This window comes from Muscardinus avellanarius (genome assembly GCF_963383645.1).
Source record: "Muscardinus avellanarius genome assembly, chromosome: 1".
Classification (NCBI taxonomy): domain Eukaryota; kingdom Metazoa; phylum Chordata; class Mammalia; order Rodentia; family Gliridae; genus Muscardinus; species Muscardinus avellanarius.
Genome location: NC_137786.1, coordinates 71,903,451 through 71,923,668, shown reverse-complemented (window position 1 = coordinate 71,923,668; position 20,218 = coordinate 71,903,451).

Genomic DNA, 20,218 nt, shown 5'->3' with positions numbered 1-20,218 from the left:
AGAAAGAAAAGGATAGGGTGCATAACAAACTCTCATATATGAATACAAATTATGGTACCATCATATTATAATATTATAGAAAGAATAGTCTTTTTAATCAAAAATTCTTGGTGAATTTTATATTCAAATAAAAGCATAAACTTAACTTTTATCTTTCACAATGCATACATTCAAAACAATCATGTTTAGAGGAAAGTTTATCTAAATATGAGGAAAGACAATATACCTTCTAGAAAATTGCAGAAAACTGTTTTTATTATTTAATTAAAGCTTATTTAGGAGGATTAAAAATGGCAGAATAGAGAAAAATAGAGCATTTCAATTATTCCAAAACTCTGTCTCTTGGCAAGAGAAGAAAAACAGTAAGAACTCAACAGAAGAAAGTCAAATGGTGAAATTGTATGCAGACCAAAGAGCAGAGGATTGAAAATCGCTCCAAACATCTCATCTGATGAGCACAAAATGGAAATAGTGCCATCGTGGCAAGCCTGTGACTATTATCAATGCTCTGAACAAGTCCATTAAGAAAAACCAGAATCTTGAATATAGTATATTATAGAGACTCTTGCCAAAGCAATAAGACAAGAGAAGTCTACAAAAAAATTGAATAGAAAGGAACAAAAAATATCCATATTTACAGATAACATAATTCAATTTTCCAAAAAGACCATTCTCCCAAAAAACAACTCAAAGACTTCTAGACTAATAAGAAATTCAACAAAATAGGATTCAAAATCAATCTAATAAAATCAGTAGTTTTTCGATATGTAACCATGAGTCTACTGAAAAAGAAATCCAAAAAACAATCTCATTCACAATAATCTCAAAAAATATCTTGACTAAATTTAACCACAGTGCTAAAATATCTCTACAAAGAAAAATTTAAAACACTAAAGAAAGAAATTGAAGAAGACTTTAGAAGGTATAAGGATTTCCCATGCTTTTGTGTAAGCAAATTAAATGTTATCAAAATAGGCATTCTAGGCCGGGCATGGTGGCGCACGCTTGTAATCCCAGCATTTGGGAGGCTGAGACCTGGAGGATCGCAGTTCGCAGACAGCCTGAGCTACTTAGTGAGGCCCTCTGCAACTCAGTGAGACCCGGTTTCAAAAAAAAGAATAAAAAATAGGGCAGGGGGTGTAGCTTGGAGGTCAAATGCCCCTGGGTTCCATCCCCAGACCTGCAAAAAAAAAAAAAAAAAAAAAAAAAAGGCATTCTACCAAAAGTGATATACAGAATCCCTATCAAAATAGTAATGTCATCCTCCAGGTGTGGTGGTGCACACTTGTAATTCCCACACTTGGGAGGCAGAGATAAGAGGATTGTGCATGTTCAAAGCCAGCCTCGCTGGCTTAAGAGACCCTGTTTCCAAAAAATATATAAAAAAAAATAGGTCTGGGAGTGTAGCCTGGAGGTAGATGGGTTCCATCCCCAGTACCACAAAAAAAAAAAAAAAAAAAAAAAAATAGTAATGTCATCCATTCCTTTTGCAAAAATCAATCCTTAACTTTGTATGGAGAGGAAAGAACTAGAATAGCCAAACCAATTCTCAGCGATGGGAACCATGTAGGAGGCATCAGAATTTCTAACTTCAAACTATACTACAGAGAAATATTAATAAAAATAACATGTAATTGGCACAAAAATCAACACATAGATCAATGAAACAGACTAAAAGTCACAGAAACAAATCTATGTATTTGTAGTCAATTTATTTTTTACAATAGTGCCAAACACACAAATAGCCTTTTTAACAAATGGTGTTGGGAAAACTGGTCATTCATTTGAAGAAAAATGAAATTAAATCTCTACATCTCACCCTGCATGAGTCAACTTAAGATGGAAAAAAAAAAGAAACACCTGGAAATTAGACCAAATTCTTTGAAAGTACTAAAGGATGGAGGTCAAACACTCTAACATATAAGCATAAATACAAATAAAAATGTCCTCAATAAGATTTTCAAAGCTCAGAAAATTAAAGCAAAAATTAATAAATGAAATAACAATAAACTAAAAATGTTTCTCCTCATCAAAAAAGTCAAGAGTCTAGAGATAGCCTACAGAATGGGAGACGATCTTTGCCAACTATTCCGCTGATAGAGGTCTAATATCGAGAATATATAAATTATTTAAAGACTTAACACTAAAATAAAACCCAATAAAGAAATGGGCAATTGAACAAAATAGACACTTCACAAAGAAAAAATGGCCATTAAATACATGACAAATGTTCAACATCATTAGCAGTTGGGAGATGCAAATCAAATTTATACTGAGATTCCATCTAACTCCAATTAGAATGGCAATCATCAAGAAGTTCAACAACAATAAGAGTTGATGAAGATGTGTGGGAAAAGAAACTCTTCTACATTGCTGGTGGGGCTAAAAATTAGTCGAGTTACTACAGAGATCTGTGTGGAGATTCCTCTGAAAATTGGTAATGGATCTACCATATAATCTAGTTGTATCACTCCTTGGTATCTTCTCAAAGGGACTGAAATTAAAATACTATAATAATATGTTCATAAACATGTTTACAGAAGCACAATTGCTAATAGTCAAATTATGTAAGCAAGCTAGGTGTCCATCAACACATGACTGAATTACAAAATTATGAAATATATGCGTGATGAAATTCTAACAGCAACAAAAAGAAAATGATGTTATTTTAAAAAAAATAAATAGACTTGGGGAACATTGTGTTAAGGTAGAATAGCCAGTCACACAAAGTGAAATGTCATATATTTTGTCTCATATGCAGAAGCTATGATATAATCAGAATACGAGAGGGATTTCAGGTAATGGAGGAGGAACTCCAGTGGAGCCAAAGAGGTAGTCAAGGATAAAGGGGAGAAAAAGAATCAAGGAAGAAATCACTTCCATTGACATTATGTACATATGTGATAATACCACCGTCAACCTCAACATTGTACGTATGGGAAGGGAACGAGGGTGCTGGGTACATATATGTCAATATCCACATAAACTTCATTATGATGTTAAACTACAATATACCAGTAAAATATAAATTAAAGCATATAAGCAGACCCAGAATGCACTTACTATAAAGAGCATATAGGAGATTTATTTAAATTTTTATCAAAGAAGAGTAATAAAGGGATAAAAAATATGATATAGTGAAAGCAAATGATTTCAGCACTTTTCAAAAAATACAATGTACTCATTTAATAATAAAAAATATGCATTGCTAATTAAAAGTAGATACCCAAGGTATCTGAAAAGAGTACTTATAAAAGAGAATATAAAATATACAGAAGTCTCAATAGCACTAATCTTCAGTAAAATGCAAATTAAATCTTCAATAATATACTATGATATGCTCACTGACTACCATTGGTCTCTGGGAATATAAAGCAAAAATTACTTTCTTTATATAAATTTTATAAATCTGTGTAAATACTTTGAAAAGCTGTGTAGTATTATATTTTTATAATTTAATTAGTGCATTATGGTCTCATATCATATTTAAAGTGGTAGTGGCATATATGCACGCATCACTTGGTGGGCTTCTACCATCCATCATAAACATAGTCCAAGGTTCAGCATTTTAATATCTAGGTTAAAAAACTAATAAAATATGTTCAGTGCACAAAAAGCTATGTGCAGTTATTAAAGAAGAATTCATGATGATTTTATATTTGAAAGAACTCAAATATCCATTAGCATTGTATTTATATGTTCCTATGCAGCAAAGAAGAAAATGTGTGATGTGTGACCTACATCTATAGGTCACATTATATGTATATATTGAACATTATATATATAATATATATAATATATATAATGTTCAATACAGTTGAATACAAAAACATAAAATTAAACTAAAGAGTCACATATTATTGAAATGATCAGAAAGAAAAGAAGTAAAAGTAATGACTGTTTTCACCTTAGAAATTGTTTAAATATAAACAAAACTTGTTATTAAAAACCTAGATAGTGGTGAACTCTCAGAAAAAGGGAATTGTTGGTTATTGAAAGTTGCAATAGCTTGATGGAAATGTGTCCTATTTACCTTGAGTAAAAATTTCATTATCCTGTTTACTTTGTTAAAAATCATTGAACCTCATAGTTAAAATCAGTGCTGTTTCTCACTGTATCTTACAGTTCTATAAAACAGAAAAATAAAAGAAAACACCTTTATAACATTTTTGGTGTTGTTTATTGTTTCTTGTTAAATCATTGTTCTTACAGAAAAAAATAATTCTAAAATTGAATAACTACTATTGTGGTATACGAATATGGGAATGGGCAGTGAGATAGAACTGTCCTGGTTGTATTTTATAAAAATAGGTTAGTACTGGCACTGGTAAAAGTGCAGTGCAGAGTGATAATAAAAGAAAACCGGCTTTTACTGTAATTTAGTTCTGTTTTAAAGTTCTTTGCAGACAATTTTCACTTCTCCAACTCACATTTGTCACTGGGCAATTATATGCATATGACACAGGTTCACATGTATATGACATTTCTCAATATATTTGGCTCACAAAGAATTCTTTTCCACAATAACACCTTAAAAAACAGGCAATAAGCCAGAGTTACAAAGCATAACCAGATCCAAACATGTTCCATATGATTGCAACGGTCATTTCTTGCTCTACCATTTGTTATCTGGGATTATATGTTCATTTAAATTCAAAAATGTAAAGACATTACTTTTATTCTCCTCCCTTATTTCAGTTTATAAGCATTATATAGGCTCTTATTCTTTTGTCAGGTTTTGTCTTGTTATTGGAAATGGAAAAATAAAAAGAGCATGTTCCTCTTGAAAAGAAGCTCATATTCTAGGAAAAGTGGAGTCATAAAAAGCAGAGACAACAGTTGATCTTAAAGTATATATTCTTAAACTATATATAATTATGTATATGCTAATTCTCATTATTTGAAAAGCAGAGACAACAGTTGATCTTAAAGTATATATTCTTAAACTATATATAATTATGTATATGCTAATTCTCATTATTTGAATATCCTTCTCTACATATTTCTTCATTTTCACACTCTCTACTTTGCACTCCTTTTTTCTCTCTATTCCCTAAAGAGCCACAATTCACTTAAATGTGAATTACTCTCCTTAAAGTACATTTCTGATTATGTTATTCTTTCTTTATTTCAAGACCTTCATTTTACCTCTGCCTTTGCCAAATGAATGCAAACAGTTTTCCTTGTCATTAAATTCCATCCAACTATTATCCAGCAAAATCTTTTATTACTTATGTATACTGAATCAAAAGTCCTCTTTCATGGTCCAGCATATGCAGCTTTTCTGATTCTTCTGTTAAACCTGTCTTCTATGTGTCAGAAACGAAAATATCAGTTACTGACGTAGTTCTCAAATATTTCTACATACCTTGATGATGGTAGGTGCTTAGTAATTTTAATCAAATAATTATGTGTGTCATTGCAAGCAGTTCATTAGAGAAATAGACAAAAAATTACAAATATTAGAACATAAGTATCTTGAAAAATACATAATTTTAAAAGTCAAACAAAACTTCTAAATTTATCTTGGTGACAGGTTCAAATACAGTTTTAGATTAGATACGTCTAGTAGAATTTCAACACAAGATACATTTTAAATTAAATATTCCTCAGATGTGTGAAGATATGAGTTGTCTCTTCTGTAGAAGACTGGGCATTCTTCAGATATAATTGTGAATCAAAGATTTGGATAAATAGAGGATGACTCTAGTAAAATATCAAAAACATTGCTGCTCTTGCTAAGTCAATCCAGAGTACATATTTGTTCTGACTCTTTACTCAGAGAAATAAAGCTGTAAGACAGAATGAATAAAAAGAATATATTCATTCAGTCTGATAAGTCTTTCAGAAATGCAATGTACTAATAAAAGTGACAATTCAGAAAGGAAATTCAGTAACTGAAGAACACTCATCAATGAGCAACAGAATGCCAGGGTTCACTAGTTTTCAGAATCCAAGTCTATTGTATTTCTACCTGTGCACAACCCTGGTGCTATTTCTGAAAGCAAGGGCATAGTTTAGTAATTTATTTTATTTTGGTGGCACTGGGGATGGAACCCAGGGGCCTTCTACCTCTGGACTACACTGTCAGACCTATTTTATATATTTTTTTATTTGGAAACAGGGCATCTTAACCCTTAAAGCTGAGGCTGGCATTGAACTTACACGATCCTCCTGTTTCAGCCTCCCAAGCACGGGGATTACAAGCATGCACCACCACTCCCAGCTATAGTTTAGTAATTTAAAATTCACAACTTGGAATAATACTTTTGTGGGATCTTTAATTATTTTACATTAATAGTCTGTTCATATTTTACTTAATTTTCTTAAATTTAAACAGCATAATTAAATTTAGAAAAGGATATCTCTATATAGATAGGGATGAAATGTTTGCAGTATATTGTGAGGTTTATTACTCATATTTGCAGTCTTTAAGTATTTAATGCTGAATAAGAAATTGAAGCTTTTCTTTCCACATGCTCCCATTTGACAGGGTTAACAAATATTTTTTCATATTAATTTATTGTATTATTTTATTTTATTATTTTATTTATTTATTTATTTTTGTGGTACTGGGGATAGAATCCTTCTACCTCTGGGCTACACTCTCAGACCTATTTTATAATTTTTATTTGGAAACAGGGTCTCTTAAACCAGCCAAGTGCGGGGATTACAAGGTGTGCCACCATGCCCGGCTACTATATTACTTTAAAGATTCAGAAATCCTTATACCTTGCATAAAATAAGTAATTCAGTCAGGATCTTTCATTATCCTTTTCTGTTGAAAAAATACAAGTGTTAAGTTACATTTTGCTTCCTCAAATAAACCTTTGTTTGGCTAAGTGAATAGAAATGAGAGTGAAATTAATTTGAAATTATATCTGTATAATCACAATGATCTTTGTTTATTCTCATTGAACCTGGGATATATTTCAAGCTTCTAATTATATGCCACCAGATATTTTATTCTGGATTTTATTGTTAACAGATATGTTACATATTTTAAATATTTGAAAATTATATTTCAATTTAATTTTCCAAAGCTAATTTTGAAAAAATTGAAAAATTATAAAATGTGAATTACCTATAACTCAGTCATTTATAAATTTGTCTAAATATACATTATACCTATATTCACACACACATAATATATATTATACTTACAATCATACACCATTTTTAATTATTTGATTATATACTGAAAGTGTATATATTATTTCTTCATAGACCCCTGTTTCCTTAGACATACTAATTTAAAACTATTTTTACTAGTCATGATGATTCATGCCTCTAATTTGAATACCTGACAGCTAAGACAGAAGAATCACAGGTTCAAGATCAATCCCAATAACTTAATGAAACTCTCAGAAATTTAGGTGATCCTGTTTTAATATATATATATATATATATATATATATATATATATATATATCAAAATATAGCTATTGGCAATGTTTCCTGTCTGACCTATTTACTTTTATATTTATTAATCTTCATTAAATGTTAATTTATTTTCAATTTTGTGTTAGTGATTCTTTGTGCATATTTGCTAATGATGTATTTAAGGAAATAATAAAAGTGTGATGTGTATTCTAAGGCTATTTGCTAACTATTTAGTGTCTTATTTACAATGCCATATAGTATACATAATATATTTAATCCCATGTATTAAACACTTTATTTATTTTTTTTATTTTTTGTTTTTTATTTTTTTGCAGGTCTGGGGATGGAACCCAGGGGCATTTGACCTCCGAGCTACACCCCCTGCCCAATTTTTTTTCTTTATTTTGAAACCGGGTCTCACTAAATTGCAGAGGGCCTCACTAAGTAGCTGAGGCTGCCAGCGAACCGCAATCATCTGGTCTCAGCCTCCCAAATGCTGGGAATACAAGCGTGCGCCACCACGCCCGGCTGTATTAAACACTTTAAAGGAAGAAATAACTAAGGACTTACCCCTTTCTTTAGTAATATATCTGTTCCCAGTTTCTCTGATCCCCACACATGTGCACATCAGAATTTCCCAGGGAGCCACATTTTTCCTAGGAGAGTCCTAGTTCTTGCATCCTGAGGAGCTATGTATTTTGGTGCCTGAAGAGGATAGAAATGACAATTAATCCTGATTCCTAAACCAGGAAAGAATTGACCTGGTCACACTTCTCAGAGATCAGAGTAGCTGCTCACCTGCTCCTTTGAGCAATTTTATCTGCCCTGAATTTCCAGCCAGTTAAGACATTCTTTCCCATTAATATGGTCAGAGGCCAGGGAAGAGAAAACATGAAGGTGTATATAAAAGCATGCTTTGTAACTGATGCGAGGTTCCAGCTTAAAATTAAGCAGCCAAATTCCACAAGGCTAATGATATACTTTTCTCACATTCCCTGCTCCCAACACACTCAAAATACACACACACAGACACACACACATACACGCATATGCACACATACATACACACACTCTGACACACAAGTGCTCTCAGTGACACATCCTTTCAACACGCACATCCAAATTAATTCTCGCATTCTTTTCCTGCATTTAACGTGTGCTCAATGAATTGCCAAAATTATATTGAATATAAATATATGATATATACAAAATATACATATGCATGTATATGTACATTTACATATTATATATTATATATATTACAATATGCATATTTTACTATCACAAAAAGAAGAAAAAGAAAAGAGCTTTATTTTCCAACATGCTGTCAACCTCTTGCTGACAAAAATCTAAGGAACTACTCAATGCTACTGCTAAAAATACAAACATTTATTGAGGTTTACTTTTAAAACAGATTGCAACATACCTTTAGGGTGTGTAAAATGCAGACCAGCTCTCACTTCTGGTGGCAGAAAAAATTACAAAATGAACTTATATTTGCATCGTCAAATTTATTATCCTTTTCATAATTTTTTAATACCTGGCTCTAATTTTTGATGGCTTTCTGCAGGTTTTAGAGTTATATTAATTATTGCTAACTTGGCATCTTCAAAGTCAATGCTCATTTTATAGATAATATCAAATTTTGAAAAAAACAAAAGACATACAAAAATGTTTGTATCAAATAAGACCAGGGTCCTCTCCTTCAGCACTCTGTTATATAAGCTGCCAGGGAGACTAGAGGAGACAGTTCCTTGGAGGATCCTGGAAAACACTTGGCAGTATCATAGTTTAGGAAATAATCTTGTGAAGTATTCCATTCCCTCAGAAAGCTTGTGAAAATATGTTCCAAGAAAATTTTGAGTGTACAAAAAGTTTTCATTGGACTTTTAAAGATACCAATAACCATAAATCAGAATATTTATTAAAAAAGAAATACACCTAAGCAGTCGAATTCCTTTAAGATAGCACACCAGAAGCAAACTAGAGGATTTTGATGTGGCAGTGGTACATTACATATTCTAAGAATGCCTTTACATATGACAGTGAAGATAGTGTCTAGAAGATGAAGTGGTCATGCAAAGAGGAGGAAAATCATTGTAAGTATAGGAGAACACTACAAACCATAACCCAAAATAGGTATATATGATATAGAAACAAAGGCATTAAAATAGAATCATGTGAGTAAAGAGTTAAAGTGTGAAATGCATAAAGTCACCGTGGCCTTTTTAAGATGCTTAAATGCTATGTAAATACTTAAAATGTATTTGTTTGATATTATTATTATTTCCCTTTTATATTTTTATTACTGCATTGTAATCATACATGATGCAGTTCAGAGTGATAAAGATATGCATGCACACAGCATCCCCCACTCCCACTCAGTTCCCACCCCACTCCCTCCCCTTCCATGTACAGTATACTGAGGTGGGCATTGATAATTTTCTGTATGTATATAGTGTCAAATGAAGCCCTTCCTTCATCAAGACTTCCTACCTGCACTGGCCTCCCTGTATTCTGGTTAAACTTTTGAGTTTTTGAAAAGTTTTTCAATTTAATACCGAATGGTATTTATTTGCTCTTTCCAAATCAATTTAATATTATGCTCTGTTTCCTTTAGTGATCTGGTGTGCAGTTTGGGGGGGGGGGAAAGAAAGCTATCTTGACTCTGCAGCTTTGCTATTATTGACCTTGTCAGATATGGAAGGATGACACAAGAGAACACACATTTTTCAGTGGTATAAGCTGATTATATTCCATAAAGTTCACATTTAAGGATCATTTCTAATCACATTTGTTGTTGAGTATCATGCTTCTCTCAGTAAAGCCTTTCTGAACTTTATAGACTTTTGAACTTAAGAAGAAACTGTCTGAACCTTAAGGAAAATTCTTGTCAATTAAGAGGAATAGACTCTGATAAGGAATAAACCATAAATTCTAGTATAAAAGTTCCCACCGCTCTACTGTTTTTCTCAATTTTTACTTTAAGGGAGACTTTAATCCAACAACAGAGATATGATAGCAGGCTGAATATATAACATTTTATTTACTATTTTTTTCTATTTTAAACATAGATCTTTTTAGAGTCTCCCCTTTTAATTATTTGTATAAATTGAATTTTTCCCTTATTAAAAGATTGAATTTTAAGTCATATTGGACAAAATAAAAATTACATATGGCCAAAAATACCCTTGATAACTACAGAAAGTGCACCCCTTTGTTGTCTGTATTTAAGGTTCTGGGAATTCAAGCCAAGGCCTCCTCATACTATGTAACTGTTTACTCTACCCCTGAGTTATATCTTCTGTTGTTTATTTATTTAGTATTTACTTATTTAATCATTCCACTTATTCATTTATTTAATCAACCAATTATTTTATTTATTAACTTTTGTTTGTCTGTTTATTTTTTTTAGAGTCTTGTTAATTAACCCAGGTTGGCCTCAAACTTATAACCCTCTTCCCTCAGCCCTCCCAGTACACGGGATTACAGATATGTACAACAGCACTTGGCTCCACAAAATGTCCTTTTAAACCTAGAGCCTCAATTCTGAAAATAATATCAATTTTACTAATGGCTTTTTTCCTTGCAAGTAATCAAGGTCAAGGTTTTATTTTAATAATAAAATTTACTAATGTATATGATGCATGTTCACAAACATATAAAGTCAATCACTAAGCCAAACATGAGAAGGAGGGAGGGAGGAGGGAACAGGGTGGGAATTGGGGAAGGGCTAAATGAGTGCTGTGTACATGTATGTCTCAACCATCTTGTGCCCCATTGAGATGTAGGAATACAACACGGCAATTAAACAAAAACAATGTTCTACTTAATGTGTATCTCTCCCTTTCTTCCTCCCTCCAATTTCTACCTATGCTTATATATCTACCTTTATTGCAATCTACCTCTCTCAGGCATAGTTTGCAAATAAACAAGCTTAATGTGTGTATGATACGATATTTCATTGTACTAAATTAAAATGCAAATGATTAAGAGTTATAATTCAATATTAAACCAATGGATAAAAATTATAATTCATGTGTGGAAAGATGACATATTTAATTAGATGCTGTCACCTGTTTTTCCAGCCTCCTAATGCTAATAAGTCTGGACTTAAGCTATCAAGAAAGACTATGAAATGCCCTGAGTTCTTTCAATTTGCTCTAGATTCAAGATCTGAGTTAGGCTCTCTGATTAATGTTTTTAGTGCTCACAGAGTTACAATTTATTCACGTGCTTCTTTCCCATACATTCATTCATATAGCTTTACATGTATGTGTATATTTTATGGGTCTATTTCTTCTTGCAATGGTAAAATTAATGGTTAATAATATATCATTTTCTTTTCATACAACTGTTAGAAAAAAATCATAAACCAGGATCAATAAAATCTCTTAATTTGAACCATAATAAAATTAAGATAATATAAGATTCTTTTTATTATATAACAGAAATAAGAAATCTCAGTAGTTTTTGTCTTCAAGCATGTATACATGAAATTGAAATGCACAAGAGTGGATTTCTATTAAAATAAATCTTACCAGAAAAAGGTTATTTCAAAACTTCACCAAAACTTAAGAGTGATTATTAGTGATGTTTCCAGCTAATCAAAAGTACAAAGAAAACATTCTCAAATTTTTACTTCAAGTTCGGTGTTTTCATTTCATTACTGTATAGTTGCCACATGATCTAAAATTCAACTGTTAGTAAGACCAAATAAAATATTTAAAAGATATTTATATTTCTGCTCAAAAATTTTGTTCAGGAAGTGTTGCTAAAATATTCTTCCTCAGGAGTTTAGATTAATGCTATTTAAATCCAACAAAAATTTTCCAAAGTTAACATGTCTCTTAAAAAGACAATGTAAAGCAGAAAAGCAGTCATTAGAAATCTTTACCAAAAATGTATAAAATAACAAAAAAGGAATAAGTTCAGCAAGAAATTACAGTCTTAAGCCTATATTATCCTCTTTAGTTTGACAGCTCTTTTTTCTCCTTTCCAAAGATATTTTCAAGTTCATGTTCCTGATATAAAATACTGCTCAATTTTTATGACAAATTTATTCAGATTTTATAGTTGATTGAAATAAGTTGATATATTGTTTTAGTTTATTAAGCAAAGTAGATAAAGAAACTAATAAATCTAATATTACTCTTGTTTTCTTGTTCACTCAATCCAATATCTAATTCATTACTGATTTTTAAAATAAATGTGATCTTTTATGATCATCTAGCCAAACTGATGTCCATTCTTTTTGAACCTCTTAAATTATTGTTAAGACGTTTCCTTGTGTCTTCCCAGGAGTTACTTACAAAGTATATTGAAAGAAGTAAATTTTTAATGGTGTGAACTGCACTTAACTTAATTTTCTATGAAGAGTTTAATATTTTTATATTTGGCAGTTTACTTCAAAATTTTCTCACATAAATAATAGCTTTTACCTCACAAAATTGGTGGGTAAGTATATACAGTCTGAAAATAGGGAGAAAGTGAATCAAGGCAGATGGATTGTAGTCATGATGGCAGCATTTCTTGGTATTGCTGCCATGGTACCTGAATACTGGCTATCTGTTCTATTAAAAGTAGAAACCATGGGTGTTCTCACTCATATATAAATGCTAGAGAGTTATTGTGACACAGGAGGGACTCCAGAAAAAGAAAAAGAAAAAAAAAACTTAGTGGAGTTAAAGAGGGGACCTAACTGAGAAAGAGAGGAGGGTTGGGGAAGACTTGAAGAGGAAATCACCTCAATGAACATGATGTACACACATCAACTTATCAGAGCCAGTCACTGTTGAGCATAAGAAGCTGGGGAGGGAGAGAGAACAAGGGAGAACAGGAGAGTTAAGTAAGTGCATGCATGCTTCTATTACCCTGAACTGCATCAAGATGTATGATTACAATGCATCAACAAAAATAATAAAAAAATTGGAAGCCATACTGCCCATTAATTGCTACCATGGTTCCTGGACTCTTGAATAGTGCCATCTTCCTAGTTCACTTCATAAGTACTTCAGATTCAAAGCACCAAGGGGTCATATCTGATTGGTCAAATGTCAGTTCTTGTAACTTGTAGGTAGTAGGTAGGATGAAATGAGTACAGCGTTTAATTAATTAATTAATTAATTATTTTTTATTTTTTATTTTTTTGCGGGTTTGGGGATGGAAGCCAGGGGCATTTGACTTTTGAGCTACACCCTCTGCCCTATTTTCATTCTTTATTTTTAATTAAGGTCTCATTAAGTTGCAGAGGGCCTCACAAAGTAGCTGAGGCAGTCTGTGAACCATGATCTTCCCGTTTCAGCCTCTCTAATGCTGGGGTTACAAGCATGCACCACCATGCAGGGCTTTAGTACAGCATTTTAATGTTTGGATTCCATACTGATAAGATAAGAAGATCCCAGCTTATTTCTTGCTTCTATACAACCAAATATATATAGAGATCTCAACAATATCATTTATTATTTTGTAGGTAACATCTACATACTTGTATCTTTTTCCATACTTGGGAGTCTTTATAGTTTCATGACCTACCATTTTACATAAATTATTTTTGGCAGATTCATATTAACAAACCATAAAACATTTGACTGCCAAGATGTCAAGGCATTATTTTATTATTTAAAAAAATGATCCATGTTTCTGGAAAGCAAGATGGGGAAATATTCCTATGTTAAGAAACAATCTTGAAATGTCTTTCTATAGCTTATTCTCTTATTAGACTGGTTGGCCTACAATCACTTACTAGCCTCTAGAGCAAAAATAATGTTAAATTCCTTATTATTCTTTTAGATCAGCATAGTGTAAGTCCCAGAACAAGAGGAAAATAAAGATTTTGTTTGTGGTTTGGAATTTCATAGATAAGCTTGCACAATGAATAATTTTTGTAAGTTATTAATGTTTTAAGTATTCTAAATAAATTTAAAAAAGCTTTTACTCAGAAAATTTTATATTCAAACATATAAAATAAAAATGATAAACTATTTGTGGTTAAAAATGTTAAATATAAGATGTTTTGTAATCAAATTACTTATGCATTTTGGATATAAAAATATTTCTAAGCAGAAAAATAAAAAAGATATTTTATTTTTTCTCATTCACAGACAACATGCTTTTTATACAAAATAGCATATAACAGAGTAAACTTTTTAAAAATGCATCGAGAAAATATATCCTGAATATTGTACTTTGCATATAATTATTTCAAAATCTCTCCACCCTGAAGTTTATCTTACAAGGTAAAGAAGCATTCAAACACACACACACACACACATACACACACACACACACACACACACAGACACATAAACGGGAAACTTTGTGTCAGCTATCAAAACATAGAAACCAGAAGAGCATCTTATAATCAAATTTTATGAACCATAAATTCATATATGATAATACTGAGATTTGAAGAACAAAATATAGTCCCTCTTCTGATACAAATCAGCATACAGCAATAAAATCTAAATCAAATTAGATAAATATAAAAACAATGTAGATTTAACTTTTTATGAGTTCTATGAAGATAGACTGGTAAGACTATTCATTAGTATTTATATAAGGTTGAACAACATATTTATGTCTTAGGATATTTATCTCAGAGAATAAAATGTGAAAGGACCTATAAAACATCAGTTTTCTATTCTATGTTTTTGTAATCTTAGCAATAATCATTTGTATTCATGAATAAATATTGTAGATAGATATAGTTTACCTGAAATAAGAAGAAAGTATTTCAAATCGATAGAACTATTTAATATTGAAATAGCCAATCTAAGAAATAAATTTAATTCAATTATATGACTGTTCAAGCAAAGAGCTGAACAAAAACAATAACTTCCGAATTTTATATTTTCAACATTTCTAGTGCAAACTAGGTTCCTATGCTTTAAAAGTCTGGATCTTATAATCTACTTAAATAGGAATAAAAATACTCCTGCCGGGCGTGGTGGCACACGCTTGTAATCCCGGTGCTTGGGAGGTGGAGACAGGAGGATCACACAAATTCGAAGCCAGACTTGGTGGTTTAAGAGACCCTGTTTCCAAATAAAAATATAACAATAGGTCTGGGAGTGTAGCCCGGAGGTAGAAAGGCTTCCAGGTACCCCAGTACCACCAAAAAAAAAAAAAAATACTCCTTAAAGCAATAACATGTAACAGAAGTTCTTGAAAGTGATATGTTTTGGATTGGACATTGAAATAATATAGAGTACTCACTTTTATATAGCAGTTATAGTGTACCTTTGTTATATTACTACCTTTGTATGTATTATTGCTTAATTTCTCCCATTAAAATATATATGATAAGCATTTTTATTAGTTTCCAGTTGAATGAAATCAGAATCAGGAAGACAAACACATCCTATTTAATATGATAATGAGGTTCAAATACCATTTGCTTTTGAGGCGTTAAATGCATTATAAGAGAGTGGGTATAAAACCTTAGCAAATAAGTGAGTCAATATGGACAGATAAGGACAGTCAGGGAGATTATTAAGTATAGAAGGATTGACTGCAGTTTTAATGGTATTAAAATGACCAGAGAGCCAGGCATAGTGGTGCAGGCCTATAATCCTATCTACTGGGGAGGCCGAGGCAGGAGGATTACAAGTTTGAACCAAATTAGGCAATTTAGGGAGATCCTGAATCACAGTTAAAACAAATGAATAAATAAAAAGGCTGGAGAGGAAGTATATTAGTAGAGTATATGCTGTGCATGTTTGAGGTCCTAGGTTTAATGTACTGAATAAAGAAAAGAATCAAAAGAAATCAAATTGTAGAGCACCAGAAATCTATAAAGATGATTTTAATTTGATTAAATAATCAATGAAGAGATTTCTATAACATGACATTGTAGATGAGAACATAACTTTAGGAAGATTAGAAAGAAAATGATGAGCCAGGCATGGTGGTGCCATGTTTATAATCCCAGCATTTGGGAAGCTGTGACCAGAGGATCGTGGTTCATGAACAGCCTCAGCTACTTAGTGAGGCCCTCTGTAACTCTGTGAAACCCGGTTTCAAAATAAAGAATAAAAAATTGGGCAGGAGTTATAGCTCGGAGGTCGAATGCCCATGAGTTCCACCCCCAGACCCGCAAAAATAAATAAATAAATAAATAAATAAATACATACATACATACATACATACATACATACGCACATACATAAATAAAATGGTGAATGATTAAAGTGAAAGATAAAAATAATAGCCACCTTGAGCATTTGTGGTAAATAGACAATACATTAGGATAATAAAGTAATTAGGATTGTTTTCTGGGAAAGAATGCCACATAAAATTATTTTTGTTGAATAACTGAACATCCTTTTGTTTATGCTTTCTTTAGAGAGAATGGAGAATACAAACAAAATATGTTATTTAAAAAAATTTTAGTTGTAAAGTGTTCATACAACAAATCTGTTTCTTTTTGTACCTTCAGAGGTAGTTCTGTGGTTTTATGGAATAGTGAGAGGTAGCACCAATTTTGTAGCAGTTCAAGAGTTCACCAGTATTATGGACAGTTTCATAACTGTAATATCAAGAACACTATTCTTGTCACTTAGTTGGAGTTTCTTCTAAAATATACTTTATAAAAAGAAACAGCTAAAGAAAATGAAAAAAATGTTAGGTCATGAAAGTCAAAAAAGATGAGAAATAAAATTTTATAACTCACCTTAGTCAATTTCAATAAAAAAAAATCCAAGAAAGTAAATGTGAAGATTGCCTACCATGGTAAAGACTGTCAGTGGTTCACAGGTTATTCTAAGAATAATTGAAGATTTATGATGGATTGAAAACATTGTAAAAGCCACACATTGGTCATGTGTGTTCCATGCTTTCATACAAGTGATTCTATGTATAAAGCATGGACATATATAGTTATATTTAGCAAGGGTAAATATAAGAAAATATGTATAAAGTAGAGATTGGAAAGTAGTATTTATCATGGAAAAAGAAACACAATTCAGAGGTTACATAATATTCACAAAATATAGAATAAAATATAGCATCTTACAAGCTATTCAGAGAGAAAAAAAAGACCTAATTCTGCAGTGTCTTCATTTCCTAAGTGATGGATCTTATGAACGATTCCTGAATAATTGGGATGGACTTACGACAAGATACATGGAATAAAGTAGTATATTGAAATGAAACAGTGTGTGACTAATAGCCATAAAAACAAAAAAAAGTTAAGCAAAAGAACAACTTTTCCTTGGATCTAACTCTCATTCTTTTTGCATTTGATCATGGTAGTTGAGAAAACCTGAGAATCTGGTGCTCATGAATAATATAGTACAATAAGAGTATTTGCTTTATTAGTTTTGATCTGTCAAAGGGAAGAAGGATTTTACTCCTTCTAAAAATTCTATAAAATTCTCATTTTGGTAAAATTTAACTTGAACTTAAGGTTGTAGGCCTTATTGAATATATCCCTTGGCTCAAGTGTACTAAGCAGATTACAGACCTGAACCGTACTTGATATTAATATTTGGGTTTCACTTATCCATGCAGAATTAAAACCTAAAAAATTTTATGTCATGGAAGTTGTATTCTATACTTTATTATACTTTTCTTGAAAAAGACCTTAAAAATAAGTTGCTTTTTTTTTTTTTTTTTGGTGGTACTGGGGTTCCTGGAAACCCTTCTATCTCCGGGTTACACTCCCAGACCTATTTTATATTTTATTTGGAAACAGGGTCTCTTAAGCCAGCAAAGCTGGCTTCGAACCTGCATAATCCCCCTGTCTCCACCTCCCAAGCATAGGGATTACAAGCATGCGCCACCACACCCAGGTAAAAATAAGTTTAATTGTATGCTTCCCAAAGAGTATTATGAATCATACTGACCTACTTGAAGGTAACAATTTCCACGTCAGTATTAAACATCTATAACATAAAGATCACAGAGAGTGATATTTTCTATGATATTTTTTGAATTAATTATTAGTAATACTCTTCTACTAATACATTTAAGAATAAGAGTTAAGGAATTTCAGGCATTTAATTAGTATTCACGAAGTTGATAATTACCCAATTCAGGAATATGCAGCATGTATGTTCATCACTATCAGAAACCTTTTCCTAAGTAACTTAAAAATACTCTCAACTCCTAACTTGAGTTTTTAAGGACAATATATCTATTTAAATATTTGTTTTATGTATTTCCACTGACAAGAATAACATTTTATGATAGGGAGAAGCTTCCTTTATTCCACTATAAGAATCTGCCTTAGGCAAGTCACATAAATGGATGATGAATCACCATACCCCAAATTTCTGACAAAACAGCATAGAGAGGGAAAGGTGTATGTAGGGTATGGTTTTCAGAGGTACAGTCCACAGTCAGCTGACTTCAAGACAGACATCATGGCAGTATGATGTGTGGCAGGAGACAGCAGCTTGCCTCATAGTAGCCAGAAAGCAGACGAGGGACAGATACAGTCACTAAAGCCACAGGCCCAGTGAACTTCCTCCTCTAGTCACAGCCCATCTGCCTAAATTACTACCCAGTAAATCTGCTCAAATTATTAATCCTTCAGTACATTTATCCACCAGTGTGATCAGACTCACTTTTAATATATGAGCTTTTGGGGGACATTTCAAAAACAAACTATAATAATTGCTATATTAGCTAGGCATGATGGTGCATGCTTGTAATCCTAGCATTCAGAAGGCTAAGACCGGAGGATTGTGATTCACAGACAGCCTCAGCTACTTACTGAAGTTCTTCTCAACTTAGTGAGACCCTATTTCAAAATAAAAAAATAAAAATATTGGGCAGGGGATATAGCTTGGAGGTCAAATGCCTATGGGTTCCATCCCTAGACACTCAATAAATAAAGAATTGCTATATTAAGTTATTAATAATATAGGTTTTCTAATAAAATAGGATAAAATTATATGATTAAAGAGAATTACCATATCTATTAAATAGACCTCTGTTTCTTTAATTTCCCTATCTATAATAGCAAACAGAACTGTGTTTTTTGGTGCACTTCACAACCTCATAGTATAGCTATATATTTCTAGAGGAATATGTAAATATTTTTACTATTGGCCTACATTTTCCTATAATTCTTCAAAACAAAGAAAAATTAAAGAGTTTTCCTGGTATTATTTTGAATAATGATAGTTATTTTGCTAATGAAATTTTTAATTTTTATTTCTGTAAAATATGAATTTATTAAACTTGTTTTATATCTTACATATGAAAATAAATTCCCAAATTTTGATAGATAGGAAATTTTCAAACTCAACATTAAATATTAAGATATTATTCTAAAAAAGCTCCAGAGACATAGTCTCCTAGGCAGGAGTGGGAAAAACATTCTCTTTGGATTATTTTGCTATGATTTAAAGAACAGAGAAAGAATATATGAGATACCGGAGGATATCATGAAACCATGGGATTAGTCCTAGCTTATAACATGTGTTTTGAACTTGATATATAATTTTTGCTCCTTTCAAATTTGAATACAAACAATCTTTATATTTTCTAATCATCTGCCAAAACTTTTCAGCACTTTTCTCTAAGCCTGTGATTTCTTTTGTCAAAATATTTGTGCAACATACATATATAATAATTTTTGAAAAATATCAATGTGCTTTTTATTTTGTTTCTTAGAAAATTTATAAATTTTTAACTGACACATAATAATTATACAAATTAATGGTATACAATGGAATATTTCCACACTTGTATATGTGTAAATAATCCTATCAGGATAAGTGACATATCAATCATCTCAGACATTCATCTATTCTTTATTTGCAGAAACATTAAAAATCTACTCTACTAGATATTTTGAAATAGACAATTTATTATTGCCAATCAT